Consider the following 27,329-nt stretch of genomic DNA (forward strand, 5'->3'; position numbering starts at 1 on the left):
CCTGATTAACTTAGATCATAAATATCTTTCAAAAATATCAAAAAATGTTTGTCTCACCACATTGTCTCCGGGGGCTTCAGTGTCGTAGTGAATGAGATGAGATTTTGTAGAATAAGTCACATCAGTAAAGAGGTTCTTATATTTTGCAGCACTTCCACACTGGCAGAGGATCATCAACACAGGAATGACTGGAAGAAAAGTAATTTAACATAATTAACTGAGAGAAAACTAACAGCTTACTAGTTTATAGGATCATGTTGCCTCTCTGCCCAGCTTACTGACATTACAAACAGAGAGAGATGTAAAGAGAGCTCGGCAGTAACACAGAGGGGGGAAGCCAGGACATGATATTGAAGGATATCAAACTGTGAGATTTCATCCATACTACTTAACAAAAGAGCTCGCCAACACTATTCTGGCTAATGTTCACATTCTTTCGTCAGCTATTGCTGACAATGCAAGTGATGTAATTAGATTAGATCATTAATCTTCAGACACCAGTGCTTTTTTCTAGCATATGGTGATGTTAGCCATGCCTCTGCTACAATCCAAGTGTTGCTAAGAGTTTGTCAGATTTTTTTTGCATCCAGTAAAATGGTTGCTGTTGGGATCCGGAGGCTTGCCCACCAGAGGCCGCCAAGGATCCCTTCCTGAGGGCTTGTGCTCACCTGCAACACCTGTTTTCCATCTGCTCATCAAGAGGTCCCTACTTAAGGAGGTGGAGAGCTTCACTCCAGCGCCAGAGTGTTTTGCCAGTTATGGTTAGCAAGCCTGAGCCAATCTGCCTGTCTGCATCTCTGACTCCCAGAAAACCTGAACCTGAACCTAATCTGTTTTGTCCTCTTTGCTTCCCAGGTTGAACCTGCCTGAAACCTGAAACCTTGAAGAGTTTCTCTGTTGGAAACCTGTCAGTCAGAATCAAACCTGTCAAAGACCTGCCTGCCCGCTCTCTCAAGAACCTGAAAGAGAAACTCAAATCAGAACCCGCCAACTCTCAAACCAAGCTCTGCCTCCACCAAGCCCTCAGCCTGCCGACAGCCTCTGGACCCTCCTGGTTCCCCCTCTCTCCTGCTCTGCTCAAACTCCAGAACAGGTACAGACCTGCACTCATTCATCCTGCAAATTACCAGGACTTCAGCTAACCACTCTGTCCCCCTCTCCAGTGAACCCAGTCGTGACCAGTCCTGGATCTGATAATCCCTTGGATCAGTTCTTTATTCAACTGTGTTGTTCAATAAACCTTTGAACTTTTTCCCAGTCTCTTGAGTGTTCTGCATGTGGGTTAGGAACCTGAAACCAAACATGACAGTTGCATGGTGGAGCAAAGCCAGACGGTCCTGGGTTCGATTCCCAGCCTAGGGTCTTTCCTTTTTGATAAAGCTTATAGTTAGAGTGGCTCAGGTTATCCTGAGCTATCTCTATAGTTATGCTGCTATAGGCTTAGACTGCCGGAGGACATAGGGACCCCTTTTTCGTCATTCTGTTGGGATCCAGAGGCTTGCCCTCCAGAGGGCGCCGAGGATCCCTTCCTGTTTTTATGTTTTTTCTGTTGGGATCTGGGGTAATGTTGGGATCTGGAGATCTGCCACCTGTCTCCAGCAGAGGGCGCTATGGGTCTCCTGAGCTGGAGCCTCCTGCACACCTGAGGATCATAGGCCCATCAGGAGACCTCCTACATAAGCAGCAGCCAGACCTGTCTTCAGCGCCGGAGTGTTGACCAGTTTTGGTTAGCGGAACCTGAGCCTCAGTTACTTTGAGAATCTCTGTCCGCTCCAGAGAGCAACCTGATTCTAACCAGCCTCTGTCTTTTCTGCTCACAGGAAAACGCGACTGAACTCAGTAGCTCTGGAGGAGCTCATGTTTGGGAACCTGCCTGCCTGCCCAGAGAAGCCAAACCTGAAGATCCTCAGTCTGAATCTCCCAACTTGTTCTCAGGAGAGAACTAGAAGGACAACTCAAGGTCTGAATCTTGCTAGCCTGAAGCTAAGCTCTGCCGCTGCTGAGCTATCTGCTGGAACCACAGTCTCTGGACCCAACCGGTTCCCTCTCTCCACTGATCAGTCTCAACCTCATCAGGTACAAATCAGAATCAAAACGCTATCAAACCATCGCTGCTACCTGGCTAACCAAACAATCCATCTCTGCAGATTTCTCTGTGAAACCAAGTCCCAGACCAGTACCAGAACCAGTGCTTTGTTTACTCTGTTTGTGCCACTCTTTAATAAACTGTTAAACTTTTACCCTGCTTCGTGTGGTGTTCTGCATATGGGTTTAATCACAGAGACCCATCATGACACATTCTGCTTCATTCTATCTCTATTCTCCCACTCTGCAGAATCTGTTAGTTCAATCTCTAACGTTCTGCTCTCTCTGCTTTTTCTCATAGTAGCTTCATCTGGTCTGTTCCTGTTTGGCTGTGACTCCATCCTGGAGAGAAATATCAGCTGTGCTGCTGCCATCAACACCTTTGTTTCTAGATGTTGGAGCTTGGCCTGTTTTCCAGTGTAGTCCTGTTTCTCTGACTGTGACTAACTGGATGTGCTCTCTTCATCCTCTGACATGGGAGCTGCCTTGGAGCTCGTCTGCCTGGCTGTGTGTTTCCTGGACGGGGTCGCCTGTGGAGCTGGTTGACAGTTGCCTTTTGTATCTATGCTTCTTTTTCTATGTCTGCTTCTGTCTCCTTGAACCCCAGTGGGCCTCAGCAGATGGCCGCTCACACTGAGCCTGGTTCTGCTGGAGGTTTCTTCCTGTTCAAAGGGAGTTTTTCCTCTCCACTGTCGCTACAAGCATGCTTAGTGTGAGGGATTGCTGAAGAGTCAATGAGTCGATGCAATCAGCTGGTTTCCTTTGATAGAAAATTTTGAACCAATTTCATTGGATGATCTGGTGAACTGTAAAGTGCTTTGGATGACATGATGTACATTGGTGCTATAGAAATAAATTGAATTGAATGGAATGTACATAGCAACATAGCAACACCCTGTTTTAGCCACCATGTATAAACAAGCTGTCCAGAGGCCACTTGTGCCAAAAAGAAATGCACCAAGATCAGAAGAGGGAGCTGAGTCAGCCCTGTTAGGTTGTTTTAAGGTTCTTCCAACCATGTGGAAAGGACACCAATATCAGTAGTGACTGTACCCAGCTCAGTGTGGGCAAATCATCATCGTCCTACTAACTAAAGCTAGATCACCAGTGGCTTTAAGGAAAGGCTTAAAAAGATAATGGGGACTGAGAGCTGCTAAAGGGTAAAAGTATGATCCTTAAAGTAGTTTAAACTCCACCATACTTACGCAGTAAAAGCAACAGTCCCAGAAAAAGCAGGCCGATGGCTGCAGCTCCAAGCTCCGACAGTTTCTCAGTCCCACCCATGTAGGCTCGGTTTGCACAGACAACTCCATCCTCGCAGACACAGACATGGACATCCAACTTTTGTGGGGTTTCACAAGACTTTCCCTGCTGGTCTTTCACCTCCACCATCAGTTTATAGACACCAGGCCAAAGCTCCTCCTCCACCCTCAAAATAGCTGCACTCTCTGTTGGATCCAACAATGATTTGATCATCGGAGTTCATGAGAGATTAAAGAGAAATTTGCTTTTCTTTAAAAAAATCATACATTAGAGAGGGTCATATCAAAATAGAAGCTATTTAAAAAAAATAAAACTAATTTTAATATGTCAGAAACATCTTGAATCACAAATTTCTTCCAATAGGGATAACAACATTTATAATTTTTTTTTATTAATTTTTGTAAATTTTTAAGTGCTATGCATTTCAGGCAGACAAAGTAAAAGACATAGCAGGAAAAATATATCCCCCTTTTGAATGCAAAATGTGAAGTTATAAAGAGCATCTTTTGCTGTACTGCAAACCAGCGACCCCCTACCGGGGAGGCCTGCCCCACGCCGGTGCCCCAGGAGACAATGGATGTTTTGAAAGAAATTAAAATAGTATTACACAAGATTTTAATTTAAAGGAGAAACAAGAAAACTTCTTGTTTGTTTTTTTCTGTTTTTTTTTTTGCATTTAAATATCAAGAATTTGTTCCTGGAAGTAAAATCAGGTAAAACAATCAAGCACTAGGTGAAAGTCACAAAAATCTGAAACTCTAAAAACACAAACTGTTTGTCAGTGTTATTAATAATTCATTCAGATTTTCTCTGCAAATGACATATTGTGTTACCGTTGTAGCGCTCCACGTGCCATTTTCCCTCTGTGCCTTTTGGGTTGATGATAAACTCAAACGGCGCTGCATTAGGAAATGCATCTTCATCTTGGGCATTAACAATGACGCTGTCTTTGGTTGTGCACATGGACTGGACTTCACTGGTCAGCGTGGGGCAGTGGTCGTTAAAATCCTCTACTTGGATGGCAATAGTGCCAGTTGCTGTTTTATCTGGCATATCTGCCATGGTGAAGCAAAAACAGTCCATCATTTACAGTGTAGGTTCGGACTTTAATCTCAGAGACGGAGGAAAGGACAGAGTATTACATTTTTATACTTCATTGAAAATACTTAGGTTATCCTGAGCTATTTTCTGCATTTGTGCTGCTATATGCTTAGACTGCTGGAGGGAGTAGGGACCCCTTTTCATCATCTTGGACAGGGCCGCCTGTGGAGCTGATTAACAGTTGCCTTTTGCATCTATGCTTCTTTTTCTATGTCTGCTTCTGTCTCCTTGAACCCCAGTGGGCCTCAGCAGATGGCCGCTCACACTGAGCCTGGTTCTGCTGGAGGTTTCTTCCTGTTCAAAGGGAGTTTTTCCTCTCCACTGTCGCTACAAGCATGCTTAGTGTGAGGGATTGCTGAGGCCTTGAGATGACATGTGTTGTGAATTCGCGCTATAGAAATAAACTGAATTGAAGTGAATTGAATAAAATTTCTCCTATAAAGAATGTACTAAAGCAGATTTTTCACATTTTAGATCCCTTCTGGGTATTTTTGTCCCTATTTAAGTAAGTATAACAGTAACATATCAGCTGCACTTTTTTAACAAACTACATACTACAATCCTAAATGCTAGACTCTACATGCTAATGTACGGACGTTGTACGGGAATATGGAATTTAGTATGTAGAGTTCATTGAAATGATTTGCACTAGGTTTAAATGTTTCTTGTTCCTAAAGCTTGTAGTTAGCCCGGCTTAGGTTAATCTGACTTCTCTCTGTTTTCAGAATCATTTACGTTTTGATGCTGTAGAATATGCTGGCCTTTGGCACACGATATTTAGCCTAAACCATTTTCGCTGTAAAGAAATCCCTCTCGTCTTTGACTCCGTGTTTAGCCGTTTCCATGTCATGTATAGAAGCAGAAGCTGAGCAAATTCTACCCAAAACTTTATGTTCCCTTTCTAAAGAGCTTAGTGTTCCCTTTGGCTTTCTATGTAAGCTTCTTATTTTCTCTGAAACAAAGCAATTCCAGGAGCTGCTGATGAATGAATGTTATTGAATGTTATTGTTTACTTCCGGAAGTTTGTGCATGTTCACAACACTGGAAGGCAAAAAGTTTGTTTTACTAGTTGAACATCATAGCTGAACGCAGTCCTGCTGCCATGTTAGGACATTTCTGTTACCAAGATGAAACCAGAGGATGTCAGTATTATTTAGATCATCTTTCTGCAGAGGGCCGCAAAGGTTCACAGCAAAGTTAACTGTATTTAGCGTAAAGCTTCCAGACCTGTTTTTAATGACAGTCTTTGGATTGACAGTCCTTAAATTGGCCCCCTGTTCAGTTTGGGGATATTTACAATTATTAAAACACCAGGACTTTATACAGCAGAGGCAATGAAGGCATAGAAGTCATTAGAAGGGTTTTTACTTCTTCATGTCTGGACATGTGGGGAAAATATTTTATCGATGATCGCATGAACGCAGTGTGCTTCTTGAAGTCTGCCATGATGTCATCGCAAAGGATGACCAACATGAAAGGGCGTCACCAAGTGTGGATCTGCTTGGGCAAAATAAAACGCTATGTGGTGTCTGCCCACTGCACATGCAAAGCAGGGTAGCAGATTTAGCACATTAGCTCGGTAACTTGACTGCTAAAAAAACAATAAGCAGCGCAAGAGTTTTCGCTCTCCAGCAGCAGACTGGGGGGCGGGGTCTTGCACATGTGATGTCATGCTTCAACATGCCCATAGATGCCCCGTTAGAATTGAAAGACAATTGTTAAACTCCTAAAGGTGATGCTTTATCCAGAGCTAAAGTTGTAAAATTCAGCCAGATTAAAGCGGAACTCACAAAAACTCAAGGGGGTTTTTTCACAGGAAATCAGGCAAAATATTACAATTTTAAGGAAAAACAAAGATTTATTTAAAATAATAATAATAATAATAATAAAAAAAACTATTACCGAGGAAATCCAAAGTTTAATTCAATAATATTTCAATATAAATGATAAATAAACCAAAAAACCTTCACAACCAGTTTATAAGTAAACTCAAAGTCTCAATTTATATCCGCAAAAAACAAACAAAAACATCGCTAATAACTGAAAGTCCAAAACTGTCCGTCTCTTTTTTCTTCTTATAATAATGTCCCAACAGGAGTTCCATACACTTCGAACCCAAAGTAAAATCCTGGAACCGTTTCAGTCCAAAGTCTTTTGCAAAACGAAAAATCCAAACAGTAAACCCGCCCCAAAAAAAGATTAGAAAAAGAGTGGTACCACCAAAAATCCCCAAAAAGAAAAATAAGGTCCAGATCTCACCGGAGCGTCCTTTTTTCCCCCTGGGCGGCGTCTCTTTGCACCGGGCGGCGTCCTCTGGGTGCAAACTCCGACAATCAGTTTACCTCAAATCTCTGCGGTGATCTGCGGCGCTGGGACAAACTCTGTCCGTGGTTCATCTTTCTTCCTTTATTTTTCGATTTCTTTTTAACGGACAACAAGACAAAATCTCCCGCTGCACAGACCTGTCAGTGCGCGTCTTTCTCACCTGTCGAGCCGCGCGCGCCGATGCACACACCCCTTTTTATTCAAAAATGTTTCCACACCAAAAAAACCCAGCATATTAATTTACATCATCATTTTTTAACCAGTGGAGTTTTGAAATAATTTTATCCAAGACATAACTGTTCTACCAGACAGTATATCATTGGTACAGTTTAAAGTGCTTTATACAAAAGGTGAAAAAATAACATAGTGGTTATGTTACAATCCCCCCCCCCCCAGCCGGAGGCAAAGGAGGTTGAACTCCAAAATAGGGCTTTAAGTTAACCACATTACCTATCTCTGTGTGCTGGTCTCTCCACTGGAGCTGATAATTTACTGGGCCTAACTGTTTCCTCACTGTAGCTGGACCTGACCACTTTGGCGCTAGCTTTGAGGAAAAACCATCTATTGCTTTGGAAAGAGGATGAGACCTTACCCAGACCAAATCTCCCGGCCGGAACTGTGCACCTCTCCTCCGGGCATTGTAATATTTGGCTTGTCGGGCTTGACTTATCCCAACTTTCCGTTTGACTTCTTCCTTCATCTCACTGTGTCGCTCCATCAACTTGTATATGGTTTGCTGAGGTGATGGTGGTTTGGCTATCATCCTCTCCAACGGCCCTTGAAGTTGACGTCCCAACATTAGTTCTGCAGGGGCTCTCCCTGTGGTCTCATGTTGAGCACCATTGATGGCAAAACGGAACTCCCATATATGTTTGTCCCACTGATTGTGGTTCTGTCCAACAAATGAGGCTATCATTGTTTTGATAGTTCTGTTAGCCCGCTCAGTTAAGTTGGATTGGGGGTGATAGCTGGTGGTAAAATAGTGCTTTACCCCCCACATAGAGCAAAAATTGGACATCTCTTGACTGGTAAACTGGGGGCCACGATCTGACACAATGCTTTGAGGAACTCCAAAACGAGTAAATATCTCCTCCCGGAGGATAGTGATGAGCCTCTGTGTCTTGCTGTCTCTTAAAGGAAAAATTTCCACCCACTTCGTGAAGTAGTCGATCACCACAAAAAGGAAGATGTTTCCTTTTTTACTGCGTGGAAAAGGTCCCATTAAGTCGACCCCAAGTTTTCCCCAGGGTTCTGTCAGAGATGTGGGTTGCAGGAATCCAGCTGGAGCTTGATTTTCTGGTTTGTACTTCTGACAAACTGCACAATTCTTTACATGAGTCCATACATCTTTACGAACCGACGGCCACCAGGCTACCTCCAACAGCCGGAGGAGTGTCTTTAGTCTGCCCAGATGTCCACTCAGTGGTCGATCATGGAAATACTGGAGAAATTGAGGAACCAATGACTTGGGAACCACCAACTGATATTTCATGCCATCTTTAAGTGGGGTTTTCCTATACCAGAGATCGTGGACTTCGTGGAAGAGGATCCTGTCAGGCCTCTGGTATCTTGGATCCTGAACCATCTCCATGAGGTCTGAGTCTTTTTCCTGCTCTTCCTTGATTTCTGCCATTGATAGGGGTAAACCTAACAAGGCATTAGCAGAGTTCAGGGCTACATGTGCTGGTCCGGGCGGGTCAGAAGGCAACGCTCGGGACAGGGCATCAGGCACTACATTGTGCATTCCTTTTCTATATCTCACTTCAAAACTGAAATCTTGCAACCTCAGCACCCAGCGTGTTAACCTAGAACTGGTTCTAGGGCAATTGAATGCCCAGGTTAGGGCAGCATGGTCGGTGTAAATGGTAAACTTTGTACCCTCTACAAAGTGCCGCCACTTTTCTACTGCCCAAACAACTGCCAAGCATTCTTTCTCTGAGGTGGAGTAGTTCTGTTCTGCTCCCTTCAATGATCTTGAAGCGAAAGCAATAACTTTTTCTCCATCAGTTGTTGGTTGGACCAGGACGGCCCCCAGACCAACGTCACTGGCGTCCGTATGAATTTCGAAAGGCAACTTGAAATCTGGCTGTCCCAGGATGGGTGATTCCACCAAAGCTTTCTTCAGCTCCATGAAAGCATGATGGCAGTCAACTGTCCACTCCCACTTTGCATCTTTCTTGAGCAGCTGATAAAGAGGTGTAGCTATTTCTGCAAAATGTGAGATGAACTTGTGGTACCAGCCTACCATTCCAAGGAATCTCTGTAGAGTTTTCTGGTTAGTTGGAGTTGGATAAACCGTAATGGCCTGGGTTTTTTTCTGGATCCACTTGAACACCTTTTGCCGACACAATGTGTCCAAGAAACTTGAGTTCTTGCTGGAAAAAGTTGCATTTTTTAAGATTGAGGGTCAGATTGGCATGGGAGAGCTTTTCAAAGACTGTGTCCAGGTCCTTCATGTGTTGCTCAGCAGAGGCTGAGAAAACAATCACATCATCGATGTACACACAGCAGATCTTTCCCCGTAGCTCTCCTAAAACTTTCTCCATTAAACGTTGAAAGGATGCTCCAGCGTTTTTCAATCCAAATGGCATACACTTAAATTGATAAAGTCCAAATGGAGTAATAACAGCAGTTTTTGCTTTGCTGTCATCTGCCACTGCCATCTGCCAATATCCAGACTTCAAGTCCAGGGTGCTGAAAATGTTTGCTCCAGTCATTGACTCCAACAGCTCATGTATGATGGGCATGGGATAGGCATCCTGAAGAGTTTTGGTGTTCAAAGCTCTGTAGTCCACACAAAATCGAAAAGATTTGTCTGGTTTGGGAACAAGGACAACCGGAGATCCCCATGATGACTGTGATGGCTCTATAATATCGTCTTTGAGCATTGCCTCAATATGCTCCTTTATTATTTGCCGCTTGAAAGGAGACACCCGGTAAGCTCTGCAGCGAATGGGTATGTCATCGGTAGTTATTATCCGGTGTTCTTCCACAGATGTTCTACCCAATGTCTCCGAGCATACAGATGGCCAGGCCTTCAGAAGCTTCTGGACTTCTGGTGGATGTTGAGTCTGCCTTAGATACAATTCTGTGTTGGGTATTTTGTCCTCTTCCATGGGCAGAGCCAGGATCAAAGAAAGTGGAGAAGGAGTAGCATGCACAGGCGATGCTGGAGCAGCTGATGATGAAAAAGGATAAAAGGTATAACCTTTTGGACCTTTTACCCCATACGTGTGGTCACCTAGGTTGATAATGGTAGAAGTTTTGGTCAAAAAGTCTAGTCCTAGGATGATGGGAAAGGTGAGATTATTATCCTCAACCACAAAAGTCTCTAAAGACCACATCATCCCATGCCAACTGTAAATGATTGTCGCTTTCCCCAAAGCGCTGTAGGTTTTGCCATTGGCAAGAGCAAACTTCTGGTTGTCAGCTGGCTTTAAAACCTCCCCTTCTCGAGCAATTATTTTCCACTGACTATTTCTCATCAGGGAATAGGTGCAAGCTGTATCCAGAACAGCATTATACATCCTGTCACGCACCTCTATGGGAACATGAAGGAGAGAGGATGCAGGGCCTCGCTGAACCACAGATACAGAGTCGGCTGGCTTTCTGGGGTTCGCCTTAGGTCTTGCTGGGCCTTTTCCTTTGGCTTTATGCTGATCCACTTTGCCCCAGTAGATTTTTACACCAGCACAGTCTTTTTCAACCTGGGATCCCACCTTTATTAGCTGATCAATAGAGTTGACTGTGCCACGAAGACAGCCTGCTATCTTCGGATTGCAGTTGTTTAAAATCCTTCTTACAAGCTCCGTCTCACTGATGTCTGGCTTCCATCTTAGACATAGTGCTTGATACTCAAAGGCGAAATCTCTCAGACATTGCTCTGGCAACTGGACCATGTCTCTCAATTTCTCTTCCACCTCTGACAGATAATCGGGAGGCAGAAAAGCAGCACAAAAGGCATTTTTAAATTCAAGCCAGTTGTGAACCTTGTTTTTAGCCACACTCCACCAGTACCGAGCAGAGCCCTTTAAGACAGCTGTTAAGGCTCCCAATAGTTCAGGATCAGACAGGGGCCGTACTGTTAGGAATGTCTCGCACTGATCAATGAAATTTAAGACATCAGAAACCTCTTCTGCACCCTCAAATGTGGGAAACTCCATGTGCACAGGTGGCTTGGAAATGACTACAGATGTTCTACTTGAGGTTGGAACTGTCTGATTGGAGGTCAATGCCGGGAGGTCTACTATCCCACAGTTTGTTGATGGCGTGACTGGAACTGCTCCTGGAGGGATGTAGGTGGTAGATTGATCCGTCCTTTGAAGGCATGAAGATCCAAAGCTTCCTTGTGGTACCCTTTGAACAGGTAGGGCTAAAGGTGGAGATGATGTTTCAGGGATAGTATGTTTCATGGTAGAAGAGAGATGATCAGATGGCACAGGGAGACTTGGTCTGCCACTATCAAGGGAATGAATAGCTGTAGAGAGTCTAGCGCGCTTCAACCTCTCTATCTCAGCCTTCCACTTCTCATCTCGTCGCAGCAAACAGTCTACGATCTTAGCTTCAAATTCCTTAAAGGCTGTGTTCATGCATTGCTCCAGGGCCTCAACATTTCTGTCTACATATGTCCTGATGTTTTGCTCCCTATTCAAAGCACTTTCTACAGACGCCCTAAAATCTTCTTCCAATGATGAAATCCTAACCCCCATGTTGGTTAAATCATTCCTGATACAATTTATGTCTGACATAGTGAGATATTCCTCCTCCTCGTCTTCTCTTTCTTCAACATCATTATCTGATACATAAAGGGAGCAGGTCTTATTGTAGATCAGGAAGAGGCAATTAGCACCAGAGGGGGAGAAACCTGGGTTACTAGGATAAATCCAGTAGGTGAAATAACTTCTCTGATTAGCTCCCTTTATGTATCAGATAATGATGTTGAAGAAAGAGAAGACGAGGAGGAGGAATATCTCACTATGTCAGACATAAATTGTATCAGGAATGATTTAACCAACATGGGGGTTAGGATTTCATCATTGGAAGAAGATTTTAGGGCGTCTGTAGAAAGTGCTTTGAATAGGGAGCAAAACATCAGGACATATGTAGACAGAAATGTTGAGGCCCTGGAGCAATGCATGAACACAGCCTTTAAGGAATTTGAAGCTAAGATCGTAGACTGTTTGCTGCGACGAGATGAGAAGTGGAAGGCTGAGATAGAGAGGTTGAAGCGCGCTAGACTCTCTACAGCTATTCATTCCCTTGATAGTGGCAGACCAAGTCTCCCTGTGCCATCTGATCATCTCTCTTCTACCATGAAACATACTATCCCTGAAACATCATCTCCACCTTTAGCCCTACCTGTTCAAAGGGTACCACAAGGAAGCTTTGGATCTTCATGCCTTCAAAGGACGGATCAATCTACCACCTACATCCCTCCAGGAGCAGTTCCAGTCACGCCATCAACAAACTGTGGGATAGTAGACCTCCCGGCATTGACCTCCAATCAGACAGTTCCAACCTCAAGTAGAACATCTGTAGTCATTTCCAAGCCACCTGTGCACATGGAGTTTCCCACATTTGAGGGTGCAGAAGAGGTTTCTGATGTCTTAAATTTCATTGATCAGTGCGAGACATTCCTAACAGTACGGCCCCTGTCTGATCCTGAACTATTGGGAGCCTTAACAGCTGTCTTAAAGGGCTCTGCTCGGTACTGGTGGAGTGTGGCTAAAAACAAGGTTCACAACTGGCTTGAATTTAAAAATGCCTTTTGTGCTGCTTTTCTGCCTCCCGATTATCTGTCAGAGGTGGAAGAGAAATTGAGAGACATGGTCCAGTTGCCAGAGCAATGTCTGAGAGATTTCGCCTTTGAGTATCAAGCACTATGTCTAAGATGGAAGCCAGACATCAGTGAGACGGAGCTTGTAAGAAGGATTTTAAACAACTGCAATCCGAAGATAGCAGGCTGTCTTCGTGGCACAGTCAACTCTATTGATCAGCTAATAAAGGTGGGATCCCAGGTTGAAAAAGACTGTGCTGGTGTAAAAATCTACTGGGGCAAAGTGGATCAGCATAAAGCCAAAGGAAAAGGCCCAGCAAGACCTAAGGCGAACCCCAGAAAGCCAGCCGACTCTGTATCTGTGGTTCAGCGAGGCCCTGCATCCTCTCTCCTTCATGTTCCCATAGAGGTGCGTGACAGGATGTATAATGCTGTTCTGGATACAGCTTGCACCTATTCCCTGATGAGAAATAGTCAGTGGAAAATAATTGCTCGAGAAGGGGAGGTTTTAAAGCCAGCTGACAACCAGAAGTTTGCTCTTGCCAATGGCAAAACCTACAGCGCTTTGGGGAAAGCGACAATCATTTACAGTTGGCATGGGATGATGTGGTCTTTAGAGACTTTTGTGGTTGAGGATAATAATCTCACCTTTCCCATCATCCTAGGACTAGACTTTTTGACCAAAACTTCTACCATTATCAACCTAGGTGACCACACGTATGGGGTAAAAGGTCCAAAAGGTTATACCTTTTATCCTTTTTCATCATCAGCTGCTCCAGCATCGCCTGTGCATGCTACTCCTTCTCCACTTTCTTTGATCCTGGCTCTGCCCATGGAAGAGGACAAAATACCCAACACAGAATTGTATCTAAGGCAGACTCAACATCCACCAGAAGTCCAGAAGCTTCTGAAGGCCTGGCCATCTGTATGCTCGGAGACATTGGGTAGAACATCTGTGGAAGAACACCGGATAATAACTACCGATGACATACCCATTCGCTGCAGAGCTTACCGGGTGTCTCCTTTCAAGCGGCAAATAATAAAGGAGCATATTGAGGCAATGCTCAAAGACGATATTATAGAGCCATCACAGTCATCATGGGGATCTCCGGTTGTCCTTGTTCCCAAACCAGACAAATCTTTTCGATTTTGTGTGGACTACAGAGCTTTGAACACCAAAACTCTTCAGGATGCCTATCCCATGCCCATCATACATGAGCTGTTGGAGTCAATGACTGGAGCAAACATTTTCAGCACCCTGGACTTGAAGTCTGGATATTGGCAGATGGCAGTGGCAGATGACAGCAAAGCAAAAACTGCTGTTATTACTCCATTTGGACTTTATCAATTTAAGTGTATGCCATTTGGATTGAAAAACGCTGGAGCATCCTTTCAACGTTTAATGGAGAAAGTTTTAGGAGAGCTACGGGGAAAGATCTGCTGTGTGTACATCGATGATGTGATTGTTTTCTCAGCCTCTGCTGAGCAACACATGAAGGACCTGGACACAGTCTTTGAAAAGCTCTCCCATGCCAATCTGACCCTCAATCTTAAAAAATGCAACTTTTTCCAGCAAGAACTCAAGTTTCTTGGACACATTGTGTCGGCAAAAGGTGTTCAAGTGGATCCAGAAAAAAACCCAGGCCATTACGGTTTATCCAACTCCAACTAACCAGAAAACTCTACAGAGATTCCTTGGAATGGTAGGCTGGTACCACAAGTTCATCTCACATTTTGCAGAAATAGCTACACCTCTTTATCAGCTGCTCAAGAAAGATGCAAAGTGGGAGTGGACAGTTGACTGCCATCATGCTTTCATGGAGCTGAAGAAAGCTTTGGTGGAATCACCCATCCTGGGACAGCCAGATTTCAAGTTGCCTTTCGAAATTCATACGGACGCCAGTGACGTTGGTCTGGGGGCCGTCCTGGTCCAACCAACAACTGATGGAGAAAAAGTTATTGCTTTCGCTTCAAGATCATTGAAGGGAGCAGAACAGAACTACTCCACCTCAGAGAAAGAATGCTTGGCAGTTGTTTGGGCAGTAGAAAAGTGGCGGCACTTTGTAGAGGGTACAAAGTTTACCATTTACACCGACCATGCTGCCCTAACCTGGGCATTCAATTGCCCTAGAACCAGTTCTAGGTTAACACGCTGGGTGCTGAGGTTGCAAGATTTCAGTTTTGAAGTGAGATATAGAAAAGGAATGCACAATGTAGTGCCTGATGCCCTGTCCCGAGCGTTGCCTTCTGACCCGCCCGGACCAGCACATGTAGCCCTGAACTCTGCTAATGCCTTGTTAGGTTTACCCCTATCAATGGCAGAAATCAAGGAAGAGCAGGAAAAAGACTCAGACCTCATGGAGATGGTTCAGGATCCAAGATACCAGAGGCCTGACAGGATCCTCTTCCACGAAGTCCACGATCTCTGGTATAGGAAAACCCCACTTAAAGATGGCATGAAATATCAGTTGGTGGTTCCCAAGTCATTGGTTCCTCAATTTCTCCAGTATTTCCATGATCGACCACTGAGTGGACATCTGGGCAGACTAAAGACACTCCTCCGGCTGTTGGAGGTAGCCCCATACTGGCCACCATTTTGTAAAATTCAGCCAGATTAAAGCGGAACTCACAAAAACTCAAGGGGGTTTTTTCACAGGAAATCAGGCAAAATATTACAATTTTAAGGAAAAACAAAGATTTATTTAAAATAATAATAATAATAATAAAAAAAACTATTACCGAGGAAATCCAAAGTTTAATTCAATAATATTTCAATATAAATGATAAATAAACCAAAAAACCTTCACAACCAGTTTATAAGTAAACTCAAAGTCTCAATTTATATCCTCAAAAAACAAACAAAAACATCGCTAATAACTGAAAGTCCAAAACTGTCCGTCTCTTTTTTCTTCTTATAATAATGTCCCAACAGGAGTTCCATACACTTCGAACCCAAAGTAAAATCCTGGAACCGTTTCAGTCCAAAGTCTTTTGCAAAACGAAAAATCCAAACAGTAAACCCGCCCCAAAAAAAGATTAGAAAAAGAGTGGTACCACCAAAAATCCCCAAAAAGAAAAATAAGGTCCAGATCTCACCGGAGCGTCCTTTTTTCCCCCTGGGCGGCGTCTCTTTGCACCGGGCGGCGTCCTCTGGGTGCAAACTCCGACAATCAGTTTACCTCAAATCTCTGCGGTGATCTGCGGCGCTGGGACAAACTCTGTCCGTGGTTCATCTTTCTTCCTTTATTTTTCGATTTCTTTTTAACGGACAACAAGACAAAATCTCCCGCTGCACAGACCTGTCAGTGCGCGTCTTTCTCACCTGTCGAGCCGCGCGCGCCGATGCACACACCCCTTTTTATTCAAAAATGTTTCCACACCAAAAAAACCCAGCATATTAATTTACATGATCATTTTTTAACCAGTGGAGTTTTGAAATAATTTTATCCAAGACATAACTGTTCTACCAGACAGTATATCATTGGTACAGTTTAAAGTGCTTTATACAAAAGGTGAAAAAATAACATAGTGGTTATGTTACAAAGTGTAACAGTTCTGTCAGTATTAGAAATGAAACTTCATCTTCTATTTATAACAAATGTAAAACCCTTAGAGGCAACAGTGTTTGCCTTGTCAGTTTCACACGGTTTTATTTCTGATAGCAAGGAGTAGCTAGCCTAGGCTAGCGCTAGCTTAGCATTGCTATGACTTCTCTCTCTCCCTCCCTTGACTCTTTTCCAACTCTTCCTTCTTCCTCTCCTCTCTTCTGCTCTCTGTGTCAGATGTTCAGTTATTCCTCTGCCTCCTTTAGTGATAATGGGATGTGTAATAAGTGTAGTATTTTAGTAGCTTTGGAGGCGAGGGTGTCAGAGTTAGAATCCAGGCTTCAGGCTGTTGAACATCCAGGAGTTAAAGTAGGCCCCCCGCATAGCTGTCCTCCAAAAGTGCCTGAGCAGCCAGGCGATTGGGTAACTGTACGCAGAAAGCGTAGTCGTGGATCTCTGCCCACTGGTCACCACCAACCCGTTCACGTTTCTAACCGGTTTTCCCCACTCAGTGACACACCCACTGAGAAGCCCACTCTGGTGATTGGCAGCTCCATAGTCAGAAACGTGGCATTAGAGACACCAGGGACCATAGTCAAATGTTTGCCGGGGGCCAGAACGGGCGACATCAAATCCTACCTGAAACTACTGGCTAAGGATAAGGTTAAATACAGTAAGATTGTTATTCACGCTGGTGGTAATGACACCCGGTTACGCCGATCGGAGGTCACTAAAATTAGTGTTGCTTCGGTGTGTAAGTTTGCCAAAAAAATGTCGGACTCCGTAATTTTCTCTGGTCCCCTCCCTGATCTGACCAGTGATGACATGTTTAGCCGCATGTCGTCATTCAATCGCTGGTTGTCTAGGTGGTGCCCTGAAAACAACGTGGGCTACATTAATAATTGGCAATCCTTTTGGGGAAAGCCTGGTCTGATTCGGAGAGACGGCATCCATCCCACTTTGGATGGTGCAGCTCTTCTTTCTAGGAATCTGGCCACATTTATTAGTCCTCCAAAACCCTGACCACCCAGGGTGCAGACCAGGAAGCAGAGTTGTAGTTTAACACACATCTCTGCAGCTTCTCTACTGTTACCCACTCTTTACTCCATCCAGACAGTGTCTTGCCCACGACCAAAATCTAATAAATTAGCAAAGATTCCCAAAGGAGTAAATCATGATAATCTAATTAAAATCAAAATAACTCCAATTGGGGAAAAAGTTAAAACAATTAAATGCGGTCTGTTTAACATAAGATCGCTTTCCTCTAAAAGTCTACTAGTTAATGACTTGATTTGTGATAATCACATTGACTTGTTTTGCCTTACAGAAACCTGGCTGCAGCAAGAGGATTATGTGAGCATAAATGAGGCAACTCCTTCAAGCTATTTAAATTTTCACATCCCCAGAAGTTCTGGGCGAGGAGGAGGAGTAGCAACAATCTTCCAGTCTGACTTACTGATTACTCCCAAAACAGTTAATACCTACAATTCTTTTGAACATTTAACCCTTAATTTCCCTGATCCAAATTTCAAGGCAAGAAAACCTCTTCTTTTTGTAACTTTGTATCGTCCACCAGGACCCTACTCTGAATTTTTAGATGAGTTTTCAGAGTTCCTTTCTGATTTGGTATTAAATACTGACAGGGTCATCATAGTGTGAGATTTTAACATCCATGCTGACATTGAAGGCGATAGCTTAAGAACAGCCTTTAATGCTATCTTAGACACTATTGGCTTTGTTCAAAATGTGAATAGTCCCACGCATTCTCATCTTCATACTTTGGATCTTGTGCTGACATACGGCATAGAATGTGAAGAAATAACAGTATTTCCTCACAACCCTGTCCTCTCTGACCACTTTCTAATAACCTTCAGGATTACTTTAACAGAGTTCTCCTCCCCCAAAAGAAGGTTCAATTTTAGTAGATCTTTATCAGATAGCGCAGTTATAAATTTTAAAGAATCTGCTTCACTTTCTCTCTCCTCTGTGTCGCTGAGCAGTGCTGCAGAGTGCAAAAGCATAGCTTATTCCCCTTCACAGGTTGATGATTTTGTTGATGGGGTTGCTAGTTCTCTGCGTATTGCCTTAGACAACGCAGCTCCTTTGAAAATGAAAACCGTTAAAAATAGAAAGCTTGCTCCTTGGTTTAATGCAGAGCTGCGTACTTTGAAGCAAAATGCTAGGAAACTGGAGAGAAAATATCGCTCCACAGGCCTGCGAGAGTCCTTCCTAGTCTGGAAAAATGGTTTACTGCTGTATAAGAGGACCCTTTGTAAAGCGAGAGCAGCATACTTCTCCTCATTAATAGAGGAGAATAAGAATAATCCTAGATTTCTTTTTAATCCAGTTGCCAAACTCACCCAGAGCCATAGCTCTGTTGAACCGTCCATTCCACCTGCTCTTAGCAGCAATGATTTTATGGGATTCTTTATAAATAAGATTGATCTTATTAAAAATAAGATCATAAGCACTCCTCTATCCGCGATTGTACCTGAGGTAGTCATGGAATCTGAACCGGGTTTAGACTGCTTTGATCCAGTTGAACTTTCTGAATTAGCAAAATTATTGTCTTCATCTAAGCCTTCAACTTGTATGTTAGATCCAGTTCCAACCAGGTTATTTAAGGAGGCATTCCCTTTGATCTCCTCCTCCATTTTAGATGTGATTAATCTATCTCTGTTACAGGGATATGTACCTAAAGCTTTTAAGGTTGCTGTAATTAAACCTCTGCTTAAGAAACCGTCTCTTGACCCAGATGACTTGGTCAATTATTGACCTATATCAAATCTTCCTTTCTTATCCAAATTTCTTGAGAAAGTAGTTGCCAAACAAGTTTGCGATCACTTACACCATAATGAACTTTTTGAAGAGTTTCAGTCTGGCTTTAGAGCTCATCATAGCACTGAAACAGCTCTGGTGAAAGTCACTAATGATATTCTCATGGCCTCAGATAATGGACTTGTATCTGTGCTCGTCCTGTTGGATCTTAGTGCTGCATTTGATACAGTTGACCATAATATTCTTTTAGAAAGACTTGAATATTTTGTTGGAATTAAAGGAACAGCACTAGACTGGTTTAAATCTGATCTATCTGATCGAATTCAGTTTGTTCATGTTAATGATTGATCTTCAACACGCTCAAAGGTTACCTGTGGAGTACCACAGGGATCAGTGCTAGGACCAATTCTCTTTACTTTATACATGCTCCCAATTGGTAGAGTTATTAGACAGCATGGGATTAATTTCCACTGTTATGCTGATGATACCCAGCTATATCTGTCTATAATCCAGATGAAGCTAACCCATTACATAGATTACAGGCATGTCTGAAGACATAAAAACCTGGATGACTCTTAACTTTCTGCTTCTGAATGCAGACAAAACAGAAGTTATAGTCTTTGGACCAGAGTCTCTGAAAAAGAAGCTGATTAGCCAGTCACTTCATTTGGATGGGATTAAACTGATTTCAGATAATAAAGTAAAAAATCTTGGTGTTATTTTTGATCAGGACCTGTCATTTAAATCCCATATCAAAGAGGTTTCTAGAATTTCCTTCTTTCATCTGAGGAACATTGCAAAAATTAGAAATCTCCTGTCCAGGGGTGATGCTGAGAGACTAGTCCATGCATTTGTTACTTCAAGGCTGGACTATTGTAATTCTTTACTATCAGGAAGTCCACAAACTGTAGTTAAAAGCCTTCAGCTGATCCAAAATGCTGCAGCCAGAGTTCTGATGAAAATGAAAAAGAGAGATCATATCTCGCCTATCCTGGCTTCTCTTCATTGGCTTCCTGTTAAATCAAGAATAGAATTTAAAATCCTCCTTCTCACATATAAAGCCTTAAATGGCCAAGCTCCATCTGATATCAGAGATCTGATTGTTCCTTATGTTCCTAACAGAGCACTTCGCTCTCAATCTGCAGGTTTACTAGTGGTTCCTAGAATTTCTAAAAGTAGAATGGGAGGCAGATCTTTTAGTTCTCAGGCTCCTCTCCTGTGGAACCAACTACCAGTTTTAGTCCGTGAGGCAGACACCCTGTCTACTTTTAAGGCTAGGCTTAAAACTTTCCTTTTTGATAAAGCTTCTAGTTAGAGTGGCTCAGGTTATCCTGAGCTATCTCTATAGTTCTGCTGCTATAGGCTTAGACTTTTGGAGGACATAGGGACCCCCATTTCATCATTCTGCTTCATTCTCTCTCTGTTCTCCTATTGTGCAGAATCTATTAGTTCAATCTCTAACCTTCTGCTCTCTCTGCTTTTCCTCAGAGTAGCTTTGCCTCGTCTGTTCCTGTTTGGCTGTGACGTCATCCTGGAAAGAAACATCAGCTGTGCTGCTTCCATCAACACCCTTGTTTATAGATGTTGGAGATCGGCCTGTTTTCCAGTGTGGTCCTGTTTCTCTGACCGTGACTGAGTGGATGTGCTCTCTTCATCCTCTGACATGGGAGCTGCCTTGGAGCTTGTCTGCCTGGCTGTGTGTTTCCTGGACGGGGCCGCCTTTTACAGCTGCTTTTTGTATCTATGCTTCTTTTTCTATGTCTGCTTCTGTCTCCTTGAACCCCAGTCGGCCTCGGCAGATGGCCGCTCACACTGAGCCTGGTTCTGCTGGAGGTTTCTTCCTGTTAAAAGGGAGTTTTTCCTCTCCACTGTCGCTACAAGCATGCTTAGTGTGAGGGATTGTATTTGAGTCAATGACTCAATGCAATCAACTGGTTTTCCTTAGATAGAAAACTTTGTATCAATTTGACTGTATGATCTGGTTGAACTGTAAAGTGCCTTGAGATGACATGTGTTGTGAATTTGGCGCCATATAAATAAACTGAATTGAATTGAATTGTTGCTATAGAAATATTGTGGCATATTATATTATATAGTGGCAGGAATTGTGCTATAATTATTTTTCACAGATTGTTCACACTTCTATAGAAGTAGTGATTAAAAGAAGTTACATGAAATATCAGGGGTTTCTAAATAAAGCTAAATGATTATAATGATTCTAACCTAACATTTAACCAATCTGATGGTTGAATAACCTAAATAATTTATTAAATACAAGAAAAAATGAATAGCTTTTTATAAATTATATTGTGATCATTACAGAGCCTGTAATTGGGAATTTAAAATGTAATAATGATCTACCACTAGTTGATATAATTGTTGAGTAGTTGTGTAAATGTTAGGGCAAACACCAACCTAGTTTTTTTTTTAGTCTTAATAAATTCGGACTCTGATAATAAAACTGTACCTTCTGAAATGCAGAGAATTTCAACAAAATATGTTCCGTTAACCAGCAATGGAGATTCCCTGTCAGGCACCTTCATCAGTTTTATTTCCGCTGTCTCAGGGTCAATGGTAATCCAGTTGTTAGGGTCGTTTCCTTTTCAGTATCTAAACACAATATATAGAAAATATTATATAAGTCAATGTGACAAAAGGAGCTTTTATTACATTTTCTAAGGTCTTAGATTTGTTTAATCACTGACTTGACGTTCTCTGCTGGTTTCTTAGTGTCTTTATCCATTGCAGGATAACTGGAGATGACTTGACCAACGGTGAAGGACTCGCTTCCTTCTGTGACTGGAATAGCTTTGACTGCTGGTTCAAAATGTGGTCCTTCTGCCTGGTTCTTCACATTGATTTTGATTGGATAGGTTTTGAATTTTCCACCGGATCCACCGGTTCCAGAGGAGCTGCTGGAGCCACTGGAGCTGCTGGCACCGCTGGCGCCAGAGGCACCACTGGCTCCAGTGGCGCCGCCGGAGCTGCTGGAGCCGCTGGCACCGCTGGCACCAGAGGCACCACTGGCACCACTGGGACCTCCTCCAAAACCAATACTAGCTCCACCATTGGGAATAGATCCGTTAAACATGGGGGCCTTGTTGCGCACCGCTAGCCCTAGGTTCAGGGTTTTTACATCCTCGAAATCCACAGCCTGGAAAATAACAGAAAGAAACAAAAACTTGTGGAGTATTTACACTGTGGCATGTAGAAATAAACGCATTTGGCCTTGTAGTATCGATTCTGGCATCTGTACACCCTGGAGGCCAAGACCTGCTCTCCACAAAATAATTTTGAAAGGCTAGTTACACAATGCTAACATGGGGAGAAACGGCGCAGATGCAGATTATCACTTTTTTGTTATAAGTTTAATGAAATCTTATGTCTATTTGCAGTTTTATAGGATGTTCTTGATTCTGGGAATAGACATTTTCCAATCCATCAAAAATGAAAAGACTTGAACAAGAAGAGTAAAGAAACTTTACACTTTCTCTTCTTTAAAAACAAGTTTTCCTCCTCCTTAAGTGTTTTGCCCTCTTCTGTTGATAAAGGAAGAGTAAGCAAGGCAATAAACCTTGATAAAGCCCTATAATAATTTCAATGCATCTGATGTCAGAAATTTCTAGTTTATTGCTTTTGTTTTTAAAGTTGATTTTAGATTTAAAGGGGGAAAGATAATGTTTGAAGCCAAGTTGTCTTAAAATTTGTGAAGTAGCTACTAGCGCTGGTTTCAAGTTTCACAATATTTCTCAGTATGAAAAAGTAATTGTTTAAAAACTGCAGATTTTTGTAATAGAATCAGAATCAGGTGTATTGCCATTGTTAGTGAAGTAGTTCACAAACTAGGAATTTTTTATGGTACAATCGTGCAACATGAAACATAAAATATGGAATAGGTAAATAAAATGATAAAATTATAAAAATCTCTAAAAAAAAAGTAAAGTAAAAAAGTAAAATATACAAGGTAGTGCAAATAGAGCAGTGTGCAATAGAGCAGTGTAAATGGCATGGGCAGGTTATGGAGTCTGACATATAGTGTTCATGAGTCTTATGGCAGAGGGGAAGAAGCTGTTTTTATGGCGGGAGGTTCTGGATCGTATGGACCGTATCCTCCTCCCTGAGGGGAGAGGTTCAAACAGAATGTGTCCAGGGTGAGAAGGGTCGGCTGTGATGCGACCTGCGCGCCCCCTGGTCCTGGAGACATACAGGACCTGGAGAGATGGCAGCTTACAGCCGATAACCTTCTCAGCAGAGCGCACAATGCGCTGCAGTTGGTATCTGTCCCTGGTGGTGGCGCCAGTGTACCACATGGTGATGGAGGAGGTGAGGATGGACTCAATGATGGAGGTGTAAAACTGCACCAACATCCGGGTTGGCAGCTTGAGTTTCCTCAGCTGCCGCAGAAAGAACATCCTCTGCTGGGCCTTCTTGATGAGGGAGCTTATGGTCGACTCCCACTTGAGGTCCTGGGTGATGGTGGTGCCCAGGAAGCGGAAGGACTCCACGTTGGAGATGAGGGTAGGGCTGTCTGTCAGGGCAAGGGGGGATGGTGGGGCTGTGGCCTTTCTGAAGTCCACGATCATCTACGCTGTCTTTTGGGCGTTCAGATCCAGGTTGTTGCTGCTGCACCATGACACCAGCCGGTCCACCTCCCTCCTGTAGGCAGACTCATCACCGTCCGAGATGAGCCCCTCGAGGGTGGTGTCGTCCGCAAACTTGATCAGTTTAACGGACTGATGGCTGGAGGTGCAGCAGTTGGTGTACAGGGAGAAAAGCCAGGGGGAAAGGACACAGCCCTGGGGGGATCCGGTGTTGATGGTCCGTGTGCCCGAGACAGTTGTTCCCAGCCGCACATGCTGTCTCCGGTCCGTCAAGAAGTCAGTGATCCACCTGCAGAGGGAGCTGAGCACGTTGAGCTGGTACAGCTTGTCCTGGAGCAGACCTGGGAGGATGGAGTTGAAGGCAGAGCTGATCCGAACAGGATCCTGGCGTAGGTTCCTGGGGAGTCCAGATGCTGCAGGATGAAGTGGAGGGCCAGGTTGACTGCATCGTCTACGGACCTGTTGGCTTTGTAGGCGAACTGCAGCAGGTCCAGGAGGGGGGTGGTGATGGTTTTTAGGTGTTGCAGAACCAATTGCTCAAAGGACTTCATGACCACAGACGTCAGCGCCACCGGCCTGTAGTCATTTAGTCCTGTGATCCTTGGTTTCTTCGGGACAGGAACAATGGTGGAGGATTTGAAGCAGCCCGGCACATGGCATGACTCCAAGGAGATGTTAAAAATGTCCGTGAAGACAGGAGACAGTTCGCTGGCACAGTGTTTCAGGGTGGAGGGAGAAACACAGTCAGGGCCAGCAGCTTTACGGGTGATCAGCTTCAGAAACTGTCTGTGCTCGTCCTGCTCCAGGATGCAGAGGGCAGGAGGGACAAGGGGTGGCTTGAGGGGGCCTTTGATGGAGTGGCCTCAATTGTGTTGGGGGAGGAGGGGTGGCTGGAGAATCCAGAGAGGTGCTAACGGCTCTGGGACAGTCGAAACGGCAGTAGTGTGTATTCAGTCTTTCCCACAGTGCCCGGTCATTCAGAGCTCGGGGGGCTTTGGGCTTGTAGTTGGTAATAGCCCTGAGGCCCCTCCACACTGTGGCAGAGTCGTTGGCAGAGAATTGCTGCTGGAAGCGATTTGCATACACAGATTTAGCCTTCCTCATCTGCCTGCTAAACCTGTATTTTACCTCTTTGTAGCTGTCTCTGTCCCCGCTCTTGCGTGCTGCCTCCTTCTCTCGTCGAATCTGGCCGAGCTTAGGTGTGAACCAGGGCTTGTCATTTGCATAACACACCCTGGTGCACATTGGTAGGATGCCATCAATAAGAGAAAGTGGCTGGACCTCTTGTACCCCTTTTTAAACCCAGGAAAATCCAGCTGTTAGGAACAGTGGGAATTGCTCACTGACTGGTTTCGACCGGGTCAAACGACTCGGAAAACAACTTGGGCTAAAATCGCCTTCAAACGGGTCCGCTCCATTGGGGATACAGTGGGAACACCAGACCCAGGTCCATCCGCTAATTTATGTGATACCACTGAGTGCAACGAGCCTATGTCAAAACATCCCATCATTTGCGTCCAACATGGCAGGGCGAAACAACTCTGCTAGCATTCGATAAACATGAATCAGCAGTGGTAAGAGAGATTAGGAGGGACAAAAGAGCCAAATAATACAGCACACTTAAAATACCCTAGCTTCCTTAAGCAGGGCATACACTGTACGAGTTTTTGCCCTTTTTGGGCCAATTCTCCAGTCCTGCGAGAATTTCTGGGATCGGGCAGGGTTTCGGCCTCATCGTTCATCCTGTAATTAGCGTCTCACGGCCACCTCCCGATCAGGAATCTTAGGCCGGCCCTCGTGAGGAGTTCATGGGCAAATCCTGCTATGGAAGCAGAGCTATGAGTGTCTAAGAGCTGATTTACCAGAACTTTGCGTATTGCGCATGTGCAAACAAGGAAATTCTTAATCTTTCAGATTGCCGAGTCCAACCAACGCCATCTCTCTGCGCTGAGTTGTACATCTATTTTTTGGACGTAAAGTGTGTGCAGGTAGATCACATCACAGCATGGGGTTGTATAGTTTAAGAACAGTTGGAGGAGTGTTGACCTAGTGTTTAGAGCAGTGGGCTGTGCTCTGAGAAGGTTGTAAGAATGTTGTAAGTAGTTCGATCCCCAACGACTGCCACTCTGGGTCCCTGAGCAAGACCATTAACCCCACACTGCTCTCCTGGTGCCGCACAATGGCAGCCCACTGCTCCCCAAGGGGAGGGGTTAGATGCAGAGAGTGAATTTCTCTATTGTGAAATCAACCAAGTTCAATTTCTATTTCTAACAGATTTTGTGAGCCGTGAACTTTTAAACCCTGTGGTTTCGTTGTACAGTTTGAGCTGTAGCCGAGTAGAACGATTCAAAATATTGTACAGTGTATGCCCGGCCTTACACGTTGCTCTCCATTGTTTACTTTCCTGATTTCTGTCACACTAATGACATCATCAATGCTAAACCATCGTGATGGTGTCTCAAGATGCTAGGGCATCTAGGGACCTAACCCTCACTGTTTGCCGAATTGAAGGTGCAGTTTAGCTATGGTATCTTAAAATGAACGACTACCTTTGGAATCAGGCATTATTGAAACTAATTCTACTGTATTAGACAGCTTGGTGATTGTTAAAGTCGCAAGTTGTTGCCATGCTATTTTCCTCCCTCGTTCATACTTGTTTCTGCTGCTTTTTGCATACTTGTGCAATTTATAAAGTCCATGTTAATCGCTTATTTGGGAATATAAAAGACAAAAATGCAAGAGACAGATCTTTAAAATGCAGTAGCTTATTTCATTGTAAAATGTACCAGGCCTTTAAATAAGATTAAAAATGCCTCGTCTTTCTTCTGCAACAAGTCAGTTAGACAGAAAACTTTGAACTAATCTGACTGGATGATAATTGATTATTCTCTGGTAGGTGCCTTGAGATTACAAGTTGTGTAATCAGCTGAACTGAAATATCAGAAGAGGAGGAATCCTTTGGGGCCCAACCACACACCCTAAGATGTAGAGAAAAAGAATAGCAGGATACCTTATCAAGCATTAAGATGTCTTCGCCGGTTATGGGATCTTTTTTTATGCTGAAATATCCGGCCTCGTTCCCTTTGACGATTTAATAAACAACAACCCAGTTGTCTGTGTTCTCTTCGTCCAGGTCTTCTGCTTTGACCCTCATCACCTCAACATTCTGTGTGTTCTCCAAAATGGTTCCCTCATGCTGCGAAGAAGGCACAGAGGTAAAAGGATGCATTACGGTAATATTCATTCAAACAGGACATTTGTTCATCAAAATTCTTTGACTTGAAGATGTTGCCAAGTTCTACAGCCAATAAAAGCAGTGACATCAACACACAAACGCTGCATGAAGCAACTTACTTCTGATTTTTCTAGAGTTGGAGGATTGTCATTGACATCTTGGATTTTGATAGTGACGGTGCCTGTTGTAATGTGTCCACCTGGCTCACCGTATAGATCTGCAGCATCACTGTTAGAATGTATGTATCTTCTTCCTGAAAGGAAAATAGCAGTTAGAGCTAGCCTAACGGAGGCAAGGCCAGTTTCCTTTTCTACAGCCCCATTCATGCACATGGAATTCCAGATTTATTTCCACATCAGTCAAAGAAAACTGGAATGTACAATGCTCATTTATCTATAGACTTACTATCATTGGCATTGTTTCAGAGCTAAATGTTGTCTCACCGCTGTTAGTTCTGCTCTGGGGAACATTGAGTCATGCAGTTTCAGTAAAACACAATCATCCTGACCCATTATTAATGGGTTTGGGTTTTAGACTTTCAGGTGATGGGAAAGCATAAATAACGACCCGGCTTCATCATCGGTTCTTGTTCTCTACTTTCGAGACCTTCCATTATCCCC

The 27,329-nt window shown here is 43.7% G+C and overlaps 1 pseudogene; it reads right to left on the minus strand.

Annotated features, from left to right (window-relative positions):
- Positions 1 to 26,962, minus strand: LOC119777558 (annotated as a pseudogene).
- Between the last annotated feature and the right edge of the window lie 367 nt (positions 26,963 to 27,329).

This window comes from Cyprinodon tularosa, unplaced genomic scaffold (assembly GCF_016077235.1).
Source record: "Cyprinodon tularosa strain WSP-4 unplaced genomic scaffold, ASM1607723v1 ctg1247, whole genome shotgun sequence".
In the NCBI taxonomy this organism is placed as follows: Eukaryota; Metazoa; Chordata; class Actinopteri; order Cyprinodontiformes; family Cyprinodontidae; genus Cyprinodon; species Cyprinodon tularosa.